Raw genomic sequence first — 11,259 nt, 5'->3', positions numbered from 1 at the left:
CATTTAGTCTAAGTATAGCATAAGTGTGCTCTTTCTTTATTGATTTTCTGTATGGATCATATATCTGTTGTCAAAAATGTGGTAATGAAATTCATACTATTATTGTATTGCTGTCCAATTTCTCCCTTCAGATCTGTTAGTATTGACTTAATATATTTAGGTGTGCCAATGTCAGTTGCATAAAATTTACAAGTGTTAAATCCCCTTGCTGAATTGACCCTTCAATATTATATAATGACTTTCTGTGTCTCATGTTAAATTTTAGGCATAAAGTCTATTTTTTCTGTTATAAGTATAGCTACCCTTGCTCATTTTTGTTTCTGTGGTTTTGTTTTTGTTTTTGTTTTAGGTTTCAGGTGGGGGTGGGTCTTTATTAAGTGATGCTTTAGTCTCAGTCTCTGCCAGGGACTGGAAATGGGGGTGATCACACTGCCCCCAGGTTGTCCCAGACTTACCATCTTAGAGGAAGGAGGCGGGATGCCTGCTATCCTCTGAGAACAGCCTGGGAAGCTAGGCTAGCACTGGGGCTGGGGGGAACAGCAGAGCTGAGATCCCCACCTTCAACACCCAGTCCAAGCTATATGTGCAGCCTGATGGGGAGGGACTGAGACAATCCTGGCCAAAGCCTCCCACACACAGCCCTGCCCTTGCTGTTTCACTCATGATCTCTGCTCCCACATTCACCTCGACACTCCAAAAGCTAGCCCCGTGCTCAGCTCCTCCAGGCCTTTAGTCCTGGGGAAGGACAAAAGTAGGGAATCCTATCAGGGCAGAGGGCCCCTGGCCCGGCAGTTTCAAGGGACGTTTCCTTTCTGCTGCCCATCCAAACACAAGCCCCTCCCTAGAGAGTAAGGGGGGTGGTGGCCTCAAACGTCGCCCCCCTCCTCCTCTTACTGGCATCCTACTCTGTCCCAGTATAGCAGCCCAGAGCACAAAGCACAGTGACCACGGGGCTGGTGGGCACAGGAACCCTCACTGGCATACAGGCCTGACTGCCTGAAGCCGTCAAGGGCCTGCTCCCTGCACTGGAAGCCAGATGAAGGGAGACAGAAAAGAGAAGTGGGGCAATGGGTGTGCAGCCCCTGCAGCAGGATGGATCTAAGCCCTGCCCTGCTATTGGTGCAGGCAGCTCCAGGCCCCTCTTTCTTAAGAGTCCCCAAGGCTCCAGAGCTGCCCAGCTCTTGCAAAGGGAGATGAGAGGGGGATGGGTGGGCCTCGAGGAGAGGAAGGGTCTGCAGAGAACCACCCAGACATCTGGTGTTACCCAACTCTACCCGCAAGGCCGGAGGGCCCAAACTCCTGGCACCAACCACCCTATGCCTTGGGTGAGGAAGAAGGGCCCCTTCTGCTGTCCCTTCCCCTCAGCGGTCTGGGAACTACTCCAATGAAATGAAAACACCCGTGCCTACCACCTGCCCCTGGGGAAAGCAGGGAGGCTGAGGCAGGAAGGCTGGCCAGGGGCCCACAGGCCTCTCCTGCTCCAAGCACTTTCCTTGCTTTCCTAATGTTATCTTGGAAACAGGGGGACCCCACCCTCCCAGCTGGCTCCTGGGCCGTTCCTGCAGCCTGTGTGCAGCTGGGCTTCCTTCCTGTGTACATGTGTGAGTCTGTGTGTGGTGGGGTGACTACAGGTGGTGGTCCTGGCTGCCAGGGAGGGCAGGAGAGATGTGGAGTCAGCCCACTGCAGGGCCTGGGGGTCGGTCTCAACCAATCTCCTTCCACTGCTTGTAGAAGTCCACAACATTCTTGATGTCCACACTGGCATGTGCAGCGGCCTGCAAGGCTGCCTGCACAGGGCCTGAGAGCATGCTGGGGTTGTCCAGTGGAAGGCCTGTGATGATGGTCACCATGCCACTCGGGTCCTCCTCACCAGCCCTCTGGGCCAGAGTCAGCTGTTTGCAGCTGTCCAGGATCTTATAGAGCGTCCAGGCATCTGCATCCTGCCTCTTCAGCTTATGCCACTCGAAGCTCTTCCCCACCTCTTTCTGGCAGCCAATGTTCCTGTTCCCTTTTTTAAACTCTGCCTCCAGGTATTGGATTCCATCCTGGGCCCCTGGGTGTTCCTTCTTCAGCAAATTTAGGCCATCAATCACTGTCATTGGGATGATGATAATGAAGAGGCCACTGGTGGCCAGCTGGTGGATGATAGGGAGGTGGTGGCAGAGGGCTTGGGTTTCAGGGACGAGGTAGAGAGACATTGCTGACGGGGCCTTGGGCTGCTGCAGGCTCCCTTCCAGCTGAGAGCCCTCAAGCTGAAGTCATAGCTGGGCCATGTCTCTCATTAGCCCATTCCACGAGCTTCCTCCTGTGCCATGCGGAACTGGGCCCGGGCCTGCTGCAGCAGGCTCTCTTGCTCAGACGGGGAGATGCTGACAAAGATGCTGACCTCTGGGCTGAACTGTAGGATGCTGCCATGCAGGCGGGCAATGAAGTGGCCAAAGCTGTGGATGCAGCAGATGTGCACGACTGTCTCCACTAAGGTGCTGAGCAATAGCTGATCCATGTCAAAGTTAAAGCATCTGTGGGCAGCCTGGAGGGGAGGCAGACTGTGAAGTGCCATGTCCTCTGGGAGCAGCAGGCTAGATGGGAGGTCAGGCAGTTCACAACCTTCAAGAAGATCCTGGACCTTGGGACACAGGACCAGGCCAGACTCTTGGAGTTCTCCAGCAGCTGGCAACAGATTCAGCAACACAGACAGGCAGTTCCACAGACTTAGAGAGCTCTGCGCACATACAGTGATGAGGCTGTGGTTGGTTCGCAGCCAGTCCAGGAAGACTTTCACAGAAGGAAGCTGGCCTTCGGCCATGAGGACTTGCAGCTTCTCCTGGACGCTGCGCTCATTCCAACAGGTGCACCCACTGTTGGACTCACTTCCCTCCGACGCAGAGCCCCCTTCAGAGGCTGGCTCTGAGGGCTTGTCCACATCCCCACTGACACAGGGCCTGGGGCTGGCCAAGGTGGGAGCTTCAGTGGTGGGCTGGAGAAGCAGGTTGCTGAAGGTGGGGGCCAGTTGGAAGCAGCATTTAGTTTGGAACATCTGGGTGGACATAGCTTGTAGATTGCTGGCAATGCTGGCCTCGCTGGGGTCCAGTGGGCCATTGAAGGATTCAGGAGCCTCTGACCTGGCCCGAGGTGGCTCCAGGGCTAGAGACCATGTCCCTTCCTCATCCTCCTTATCTTCCAGGTCTGATCTGGACTCTTGGCTCTTCATTTTGGAATCTGTCTTGGCATCAAAGGCCGTTCCCCCACCTTCAAGACTCTTGTCAGAGCCACTGTCTGAGCCCTCGCTGGCCTGGGCTGAGTCAAGGCTCAAGTCCTAGTCAAAGCCTTCACTGATGTCACTGTCATCACCAGCTGTGAGTGGGCGGCCGAAGCAGGAGAACTTCTGGTTCTTTCTGGCTTCGCCCTCTTGAGGTGCTGCAGGAGGAGGCTCATGACCCTCCTTCTCCAAGCGTCCCTTGGACTCTGGTTCATCTGTGCCATTGCTCTGGAATGCCGGGACAGGAGTCTCGCCCTCTTCCAACTCAGCTTGCAGCCCTATGTTGACATGATTGACGAGGTGGGAGAAGAGGGCCAGGGTGAAGGCAATAGCTGCACTGTACTGCTTGCATCCTGCTCTCTTCAAGCTGTGCACACCCATAAGGCAGATGATGCCCATTTGAAAGATGACAAGGTCTGGGAGGAAATCATATCCACTCTCATACTCCTCCTCATCCTCACTGGCCAAGCTAAGGTTGGGTGGGAGGGCAGGTAGAAGAGACAGAGGCTGAAGTCATTCAGGACTGACTGGCAGAGTGACATGAGCCTTGAGTCCAGGGAGCTGCTTTTGGGCTGCAGGAGGCTTTGCAGATACATACAGCTCACCAGCAGCCTCTTAATGTCTTTACATCGCTTCTTGTTGGGAGAGAGTTTCCTAGTCTCTCACTTCGTCAGCTGTGGTACATTTCGGCTGCCTTGACACACAGCCACTTGAGATTCCCATAGGCCCCCTCAAAGGACACTTCCGACTAGATGCAGCACAGGTAGCAATACATGGCTTCTACATTATAGTACTTGCTGCCTGAAAGGGTGCCCAGCTGGTTGAAGGCATTCCAATCTGGGGAGCCACTGACAGGGCTTGGTAGTAAAATCTCTCAGCTAGCAGCTCAGAGTTTATGCCAGCTAATTCATTCTGATATCAGGAAAATCCCCCAGGTACACTAGCCATTGGTGGCATGCCGTCTGTGCCCAATCCATCTCCTTCCCTGAAGCAGACACTGGCCTCCTGCATCCTATGAGCGGGTCGGTGACATGGGTCCAGTCGATGCAGCATTGCAGTTCTAGCTGGTAGCGGGACTGGATATAGAGAAGGAGATGCTTGTAGAAGCCAATCCCAGCAACCAGGTGTGTCCTGTAGGCATTTTAAGGTGCTCCAGCTATGGATATGCTTTTCGTTAGTGTTGATAAGTTGGATAACTTCATAGCATACCTTTCTCCACAGCAGCTCCTCAGCCTTCCCCCCGTAGTCCACCAGGTGCTTAACGCAGAGATCACGCAGCTTGCTCCTCGGGCTAATGTTCTCTGGTTTGAACACTTCTTTTTTTTTTTGCGGTATGCGGGCCTCTCACTGTTGCGGCCTCTCCCGTTGCGGAGCACAGGCTGTGGACGCGCAGGCTCAGCGGCCATGGCTCACGGGCCCAGCCGCTCCGCGGCACGTGGGATCTTCCCAGACCAGGGCACGAACCCGTGTCTCCTGCATCGGCAGGCGGACTCTCAACCACTGCGCCACCAGGGAAGCCCCTGAACACTTCTTGATAAGCGGTTTTGTTGCAAAGGATGAGGTCAAGTCGATGCACAACTTTCATCACAGCCCGGATAAAGCCGCTTAGAGTTGGGGACCTTTTCTTCGCGGGCTCGCTGCTCTCCCCTTTGGCGGGGGATGGGCCTTGGCTCATGGTGCCTTGGCCCGAGATGGCTCCCGGTCACAGGGCTCCGCTATACCCACCGCTATCGCCACCACTGCTGTCTTTCTGGCCGCGGCAGCAGCCGGCCCTGCTCCACCGCCATCGCAGGGAGATGGCTGCCCGCGACTACCTACCCTTGCTCATTTTTGGTTTTCATTTTTATGGAATATATTTTTTCCATCTCCTCATTTTTATTTTTCATGAAAGCTGAAAGAAAAAATTCTCTTTAGGTGGAATACAGTTAGTCTTTATAAAAATACGTTCAATCACTCTGTGCTTTAATTGGAAATGTTAATCTATTTACATTTAGAGTATTTATTTCTATGTAAGAACTTACTAATGACATCTTGTTAATTTTTTCTGGCTGTTTTGTAGTCCTCCTGTTCCTTTCTTTGTGAGCTGATGATTTCCTGTAGAGGAATGTTTGGTTTTCTTTCCTTTTTCTCTTGTGTATCTACTGTAGGTCTTTGCTTTGTGGTTACTGTGAAGCTGATAAGCCATGAACATCTAATACATATAACAGTCTATTTTAGGCTGTGACAACCTAACTATTCACATACAAAATTCCACCCTTTTACTAATTGCCCCCAACAGTTTATGATTTGATGTCACAGTTTATGTATTTTTATATTGTTTATCTATAGCAAATTAGTGTGTAAGTGTAGTTATTTTTAATGCTTCTGTCCTTTAACCTTTGTATGATTAATTAACATACCATCATATTTATGCATTGTTGTATTCCTATTTTCACTATATACTTGCCTTACCAATGTGTTTTGTATTTTTTGTTTTAATGTCCTTAGTGTTTTTTCATTTAACCTTGAAGAACTCCCTTTGGCAATGTAAGCAGTGTAGGTCTACCATTTGTGTATTCCATTAGATTTTCCTTGTCTGAGAGTCTTTATCACTCCATTTCTGAAAGACAAATTTTCAGGTAAACTATTTTTGGTTAATATTTTTTTTTCTTTCAGCATGTTGAATTTATCATCCTACTCTCTCACACCCTGCAAAGTTTATTTTGAGGTATCTGCTGATAGTTTTATGGGGGGGTGGTTTCCACTGCATATGATGCTTTTTTTTCCCTTGTTGCTTTTAAAACTTTGCCTTTGATTTTAGGCAGTTTTATCACAATGCTTGTTGGAGAATATCTCTCTGGGTTGGATCTGTTTGGGGACTATGAGCTTTGTAAACTTGGATGTCCAAATCTCTCTGCAGAGATGGAAATTTCTCAGCCATTATTTCCTTAAATATACTTTCTACCCCTTTCTTTGTCTCATCCTCTGGGACCACAGTTATGCATAGATTATTACTTGTAATCGTTTCCTATAGTTCACAAAGGCTTTCTTCGCTTTTTTGGGGTTCTTTTTGTAAGCTAACATATGATGTATCATACAAAATGTTCAATATGCACTTGAAGAAAAGTGTGTGTTCTGTGCTTTCTGGGTGGAGTGTTCTGTATATGTCTTTTAGGTCTAATTGTTTTATATTGTTGTTCAAATTTTCTATCTCCTTATTGATCCTCTGGCTGGTTGTTCTATTATTGAATATCAGGTATTGAAATCTTGCTGTCTAACTGTGGACATGTCTATATCTCCCTTCAATTTTGTTGACATTTGCCTTGTATACTTTGGAGCTCTGAGGTTTGTCATGTACATATCTATAGTTATTATATATTCTCAGTGAAATATTTCTTTTACTGATACATAATGTTCTTATTTTTCTCTTTTACCAGTTTTAGATTTAACATCTATTTTGTCTGATATTAATATATAGCCATGCAGCTCTTTTGGTTACTATTTGCATAGGGTATCTTTTCCATCCTTTTACTTTTAACTTATGTGTGTCCTTTGATCTAAAGTGAGTCTGCTGTATATAGTATATCCTTTTTGTAAAAATCAGCTGTGCAAAACTATGCCTTGTGCTTCAGAATTTTAATCCACTTATATTTAATTACTGTTAAGAAATAATTCTTTTGTTATTTTTCCATAAATAAAGTAATTAATTGTTTTCTATAATTCTTATGGCTTTTTATGGTAACTCATTTTGTCTATGACTACCTTCCCTTGTGTTTAGTTAATTGTTTGTAGCCACACGTGTCAGCTGCCTTCTAACTCCTTTTACAGATATTTTCTTTGTGGTTACCATAAGGGTTACATATAACATCCTAAAGTTATAGTACTCTATTTTGAATTGAAACAAAATAAATGTAACTGCACACAAAACTACCCCTTTATAATTCCATCTCCCTGCACTTTATGTTACTGATGTCTGAAGTTACATCTTTATATTTTCTGTACTCATTAGCACAGTTTTATAATGACATTCATGCATTTTTCTTTAAAATCCTGTTGAAAATAAAAAGTAAAGTTATAAACAAAATTATAATTTTTAAAAATATTCTCATGGGTGTACCTTTACTGGAGATTGTTATATGTTCATATGGTTTCAAATTACTCCCTAGTGTCCTTTCATTATAATCTGGAGGAGTACCATCAGCATTTTTTAGGGTAGTCTAGTGATCATGAATTCCCTCAGCTTTTGTTTAACAGGGAATATGTAAATATCTTACACATTTATAAAGACTTTTTTTTTCTGGATATAAAACTCTCAATTGGATATAAAATTCTCAGTTGATAAGATTTTTTTCCCTTTTCAATACTTTCTATATAGCATCCAATGCCTTCTGGCCTCCAAGATTTCTGCTGAGAAATTGGTTGAAAATCTTAATGAAGATGGATACCTTGTTCATGACAAGTCACTTTTTCCCTACTACTTTCAAGATTCTCTCTTTGTCTTTGTCTTTCAACAGTTTAATTTTAATGTATCTCAGTGTAGGCCTCTTTGGGTTTATCCTCTTGGTAGATGATTGAGTTTCTTGAATTTGTACATACCTCCTTTTCTCTAATTTGGGAGATTTTTGGCCCTCATCCTTCAAGTAATCTATCTGCTCTTTTCTCTCTTCTTCATCTGGAACTCACATAATGCATACATAGGTACACTTGATGTTTTAAATAACTTGATGTTTTAAATAACTAATGTTTTAATGAGTCTCACTCTAGCTTATCCTTGGAGCTATGTAATTTATTATATGGGTCCACCAATAATCTAGTTCTCCAGCGAATGCAAATCTAAGATCTGCAGGTCTTAAAAAATTAACCTTAGTAAAGCAGTTTGGTCACTGAATTCAGCTCTCTTCAGAAAGGATTAATTTCCTCCACACACCTCCTGCATAATGATCAGGATAAAAAGAATATGGGGTTATATGGACCTATTTTGAAATTTAGGTTCTGCCTTGATAATTCTAGTTCAGTTTACCCCCTTCTTTTCCTTGAAATCTCCCTGAGGGTGCAACACTGTTATAGTCTTGAGTGGTTGTACAGATATATGGAGGTGACTAAATCCTATGTCAGGTTCTTTCCCTGAAGTTTGTCAGAATACTCAGATAAAATGATTATTTTAATGGTTATTTTTTACAGAGGGATGTCTAATCTGTGATTTGGTTTCACCCTACTTTCTAGCTAATAATTCTCAGGAAAAAGGGCCCCTGAGAGTACCTGTGATTAAATTCAAAAAGCAAATACAAATGAAACATAAATTCTTTAAAAAATAAAATCAAGAGGTATTTTTAAAAAATTATTTATTTATTTATTTATTTATTTTTGGCTGTGTTGGGTCTTTGTTTCTGTGTGAGGGCTTTCTCCAGTTGTGGCAAGCAGGGATCACTCTTCATCGCAGTGTGCGGGCCTCTCACTATCGCGGCCTCTCCTGTTGCGGAGCACAGGCTCCAGATGCGCAGGCTTAGTAGTTGTGGCTCATGGGCCTAGTTGCTCCACGGCATGTGGGATCCTCCCAGACCAGGGCTCGAACCTGTGTCCCCTGCATTGGCAGACAGATTCTCAACCACTGTGCCACCAGGGAAGCCCCAAGAGGTATTTTTTAAAAACTTTATTTTTTCATCATTTTGAAAGATTTTGCTGTTCTCCCCAACTGCCAGGTTGACAGGGGTTTTTTTTAGTCCCTTTTTTTCTTTCTTTTTTTTCTTGCTTTCTGACAAGAAATTCGTCATCTTTATCTTAGCTTCCTTGTACAAATTATTTTTTTCTCCAGCTGCTTTTATTTTTTAAAGCTTTTTAAAAAAATTATTTATTTTTGGCTGCGTTGGGTTTTTGTTGCTGTGCACGGGCTTTCTCTAGTTGTGGCGAGGAGGGGCTACTCTTCATTGCAGTGCACAGGCTTCTCGTTGTGGTGGCTTCTTTTGCTGCAGAGTGCAGGCTCTAGGTGTGTGGGCTTCAGTAGCTGCAGCACTGTGGGTTCAGTAGTTTTGGCTCACAGGCTCTAGAGCGCAGGCTCAGTAGTTGTGGCACACAAGCTTAGTTGCTCTGCAGCGTGTGGGATCTTCCCGGACCAGGGATCAAGTCTGTGTCCCCTGCATTGGCAGGCGGATTCTTAACCACTGTGCCACCAGGTAAGCCTCCAGCTGCTTTTAATATTTTATATTTATCACTGGTTTTGAGCAATTTGATTATGATATACTTTGGTGTAGCTTTATGTTTCTTATGCTTGACATAAACTTCATGGATGTATGGATTTACAGTTTGAAAAGTTTTCAAGCATTATTTCTCTAAATTTTGTCTCCCATATCCCTCACACTCCTACAGGAACTCCAATTGCATATTTATCTGGTCACTTGAAGTTTTTCTACCATTTGCTGTTCATTGTTAATTTTTTTCTCTGTTTTTTTTTCTTATGTCTTTTCCCTAGAAATTCATAATGTGCTGTTGATCCCATCAATTGTATTTTTTATATCAAGCACTGCAGTTTTCATCTACATCTAGAAGTTCAGTTTGAATCTTTTATCTCCCATGCCTCTACTTAATTTTTTGAATGTACAGAATACAGTGACAATAACTGTTTTAAAACCCTTCTCCTAATTCTAACACCAGTATATGATTAGCAACAATTTTGATTGGTTTATTTTGCTCCGCATGGATCACATTTTCTTGAATCTTTACAAATCTGGTTATTTTTAATTGTATTAGAGACTCGTTGGGTGGTGGTGGATATTTTGTAGTCAAATAAATATTCTTGAGCTTGGTTCTGAGATGTATTTATGTTATTTATAAACGGTTTGATCTTTTTGTGTTTTGCCATTAAGATTTGTTAAGTGAGATGAGAGCAAGGCTCTTCTTTGGACTATCTTGTCCTGAACAAAGGGCCAACCATGACCAAGCACCTCAACCTAAGGGAGCAGCACCAATTTGGTCAGGACTTTCTCCCAGGTTAGTACCATAGTCTCTTGCTCTCTTGCTGTGACTCCAACTAATAGACTAATCCTGAACAGAAAACCAAGAGCAGAGTAAAGGGATTTTTATTTCTTTTTCCCTACTGTCAACACAGCATCTAGAATAATAGGTGTCACACAGCAGGTTTTATGAATACACAGAAAAGATATTTCATATATAATATGTATAATATATGAGATGAGGTGTATATATACTTTATCTCCATTAGTAATCTTTACTTAAAATCAATTATGATTTATTTAATAAAGCTCCATCAGCCTTTTTGTGCTTATTATTTTTAATTCATTACAGAGGTGTATTAGTTTTCTAGGTCTGCCATAACAAAATGGTGCAGACTGAGGGCTCAAGCAACAGAAATATATTTTCTTACAGTTCGAGAGTCTAGATTTTCATAATCAAGGTGTCCTTAATTTTGGTGTCTTCTGTGGAATCTCTCCTTGGCTTGCAGGTGGTAGTCTCCTTTTTTAAATAGAAATATATTTGACATATAACATTATGTAAATTTAAGTTGTAAAACATGTTGACTTGATAGGTTTATGTATTGTAGTATGATTGCTGTTGTAGTGACAATTAGCATCTTGATCATGTCACATGATTATCTTTTTTTTTTGGTGACTGGAATAATTAAGATCTAGTCTCTTAGAAAGTTTGATGATTATAATACAATATTGTTGTTTATATTCACCATATTGTCCTTTAGATCTCTGGGACTTTTTTAGTGTTGCCTTCTTATTGTGTCTTCATATGGTCTTTCTTCTGTATGTATGCATTCTTTGTGTCTCCTTGTGTATCCAAAGCTTCTTATAAGAATACCAGTTGGATTAGATTAGAGCTTACCTTAACAGCCTCATTTTAACTTAATTACTTCTCTGAAGGCCCTAACTCTGAATATAGTTACATAGTAGGTTACTCAGGCTTAGGGCTTCAACATATTAATTTGGAAGATGGGCACAATTCAGCCCATAATAGAGGACAAATTACGATAAAATTGAAAATGAGTAACTTGTCATTAT

General features: G+C 43.6%; 1 protein-coding gene and 1 pseudogene across 2 annotated transcripts in view; one reads left to right on the top strand and one right to left on the bottom strand.

The window, feature by feature from the left end:
* Positions 1–1,626: 1,626 nt before the first annotated feature.
* LOC131762009 (nonsense-mediated mRNA decay factor SMG5-like) lies at positions 1,627–4,934 on the bottom strand (annotated as a pseudogene).
* Positions 4,935–10,197: 5,263 nt separating this feature from the next.
* Positions 10,198–11,259, top strand: part of LOC131762013 (zinc finger protein 25-like) — a 32,015-nt gene continuing 30,953 nt past the window's right edge. For both annotated transcript variants that reach the window (XM_067039818.1, XM_067039815.1), the window contains exon 1: positions 10,198–10,222. The gene's annotated coding sequence lies outside the window, so the exon portion shown is untranslated. The remainder of the gene's footprint in view (positions 10,223–11,259) is intronic.

This window comes from Kogia breviceps, chromosome 8, assembly GCF_026419965.1.
Source record: "Kogia breviceps isolate mKogBre1 chromosome 8, mKogBre1 haplotype 1, whole genome shotgun sequence".
In the NCBI taxonomy this organism is placed as follows: Eukaryota; Metazoa; Chordata; class Mammalia; order Artiodactyla; family Physeteridae; genus Kogia; species Kogia breviceps.
This window is presented reverse-complemented; position numbering and strand designations above follow the sequence as displayed.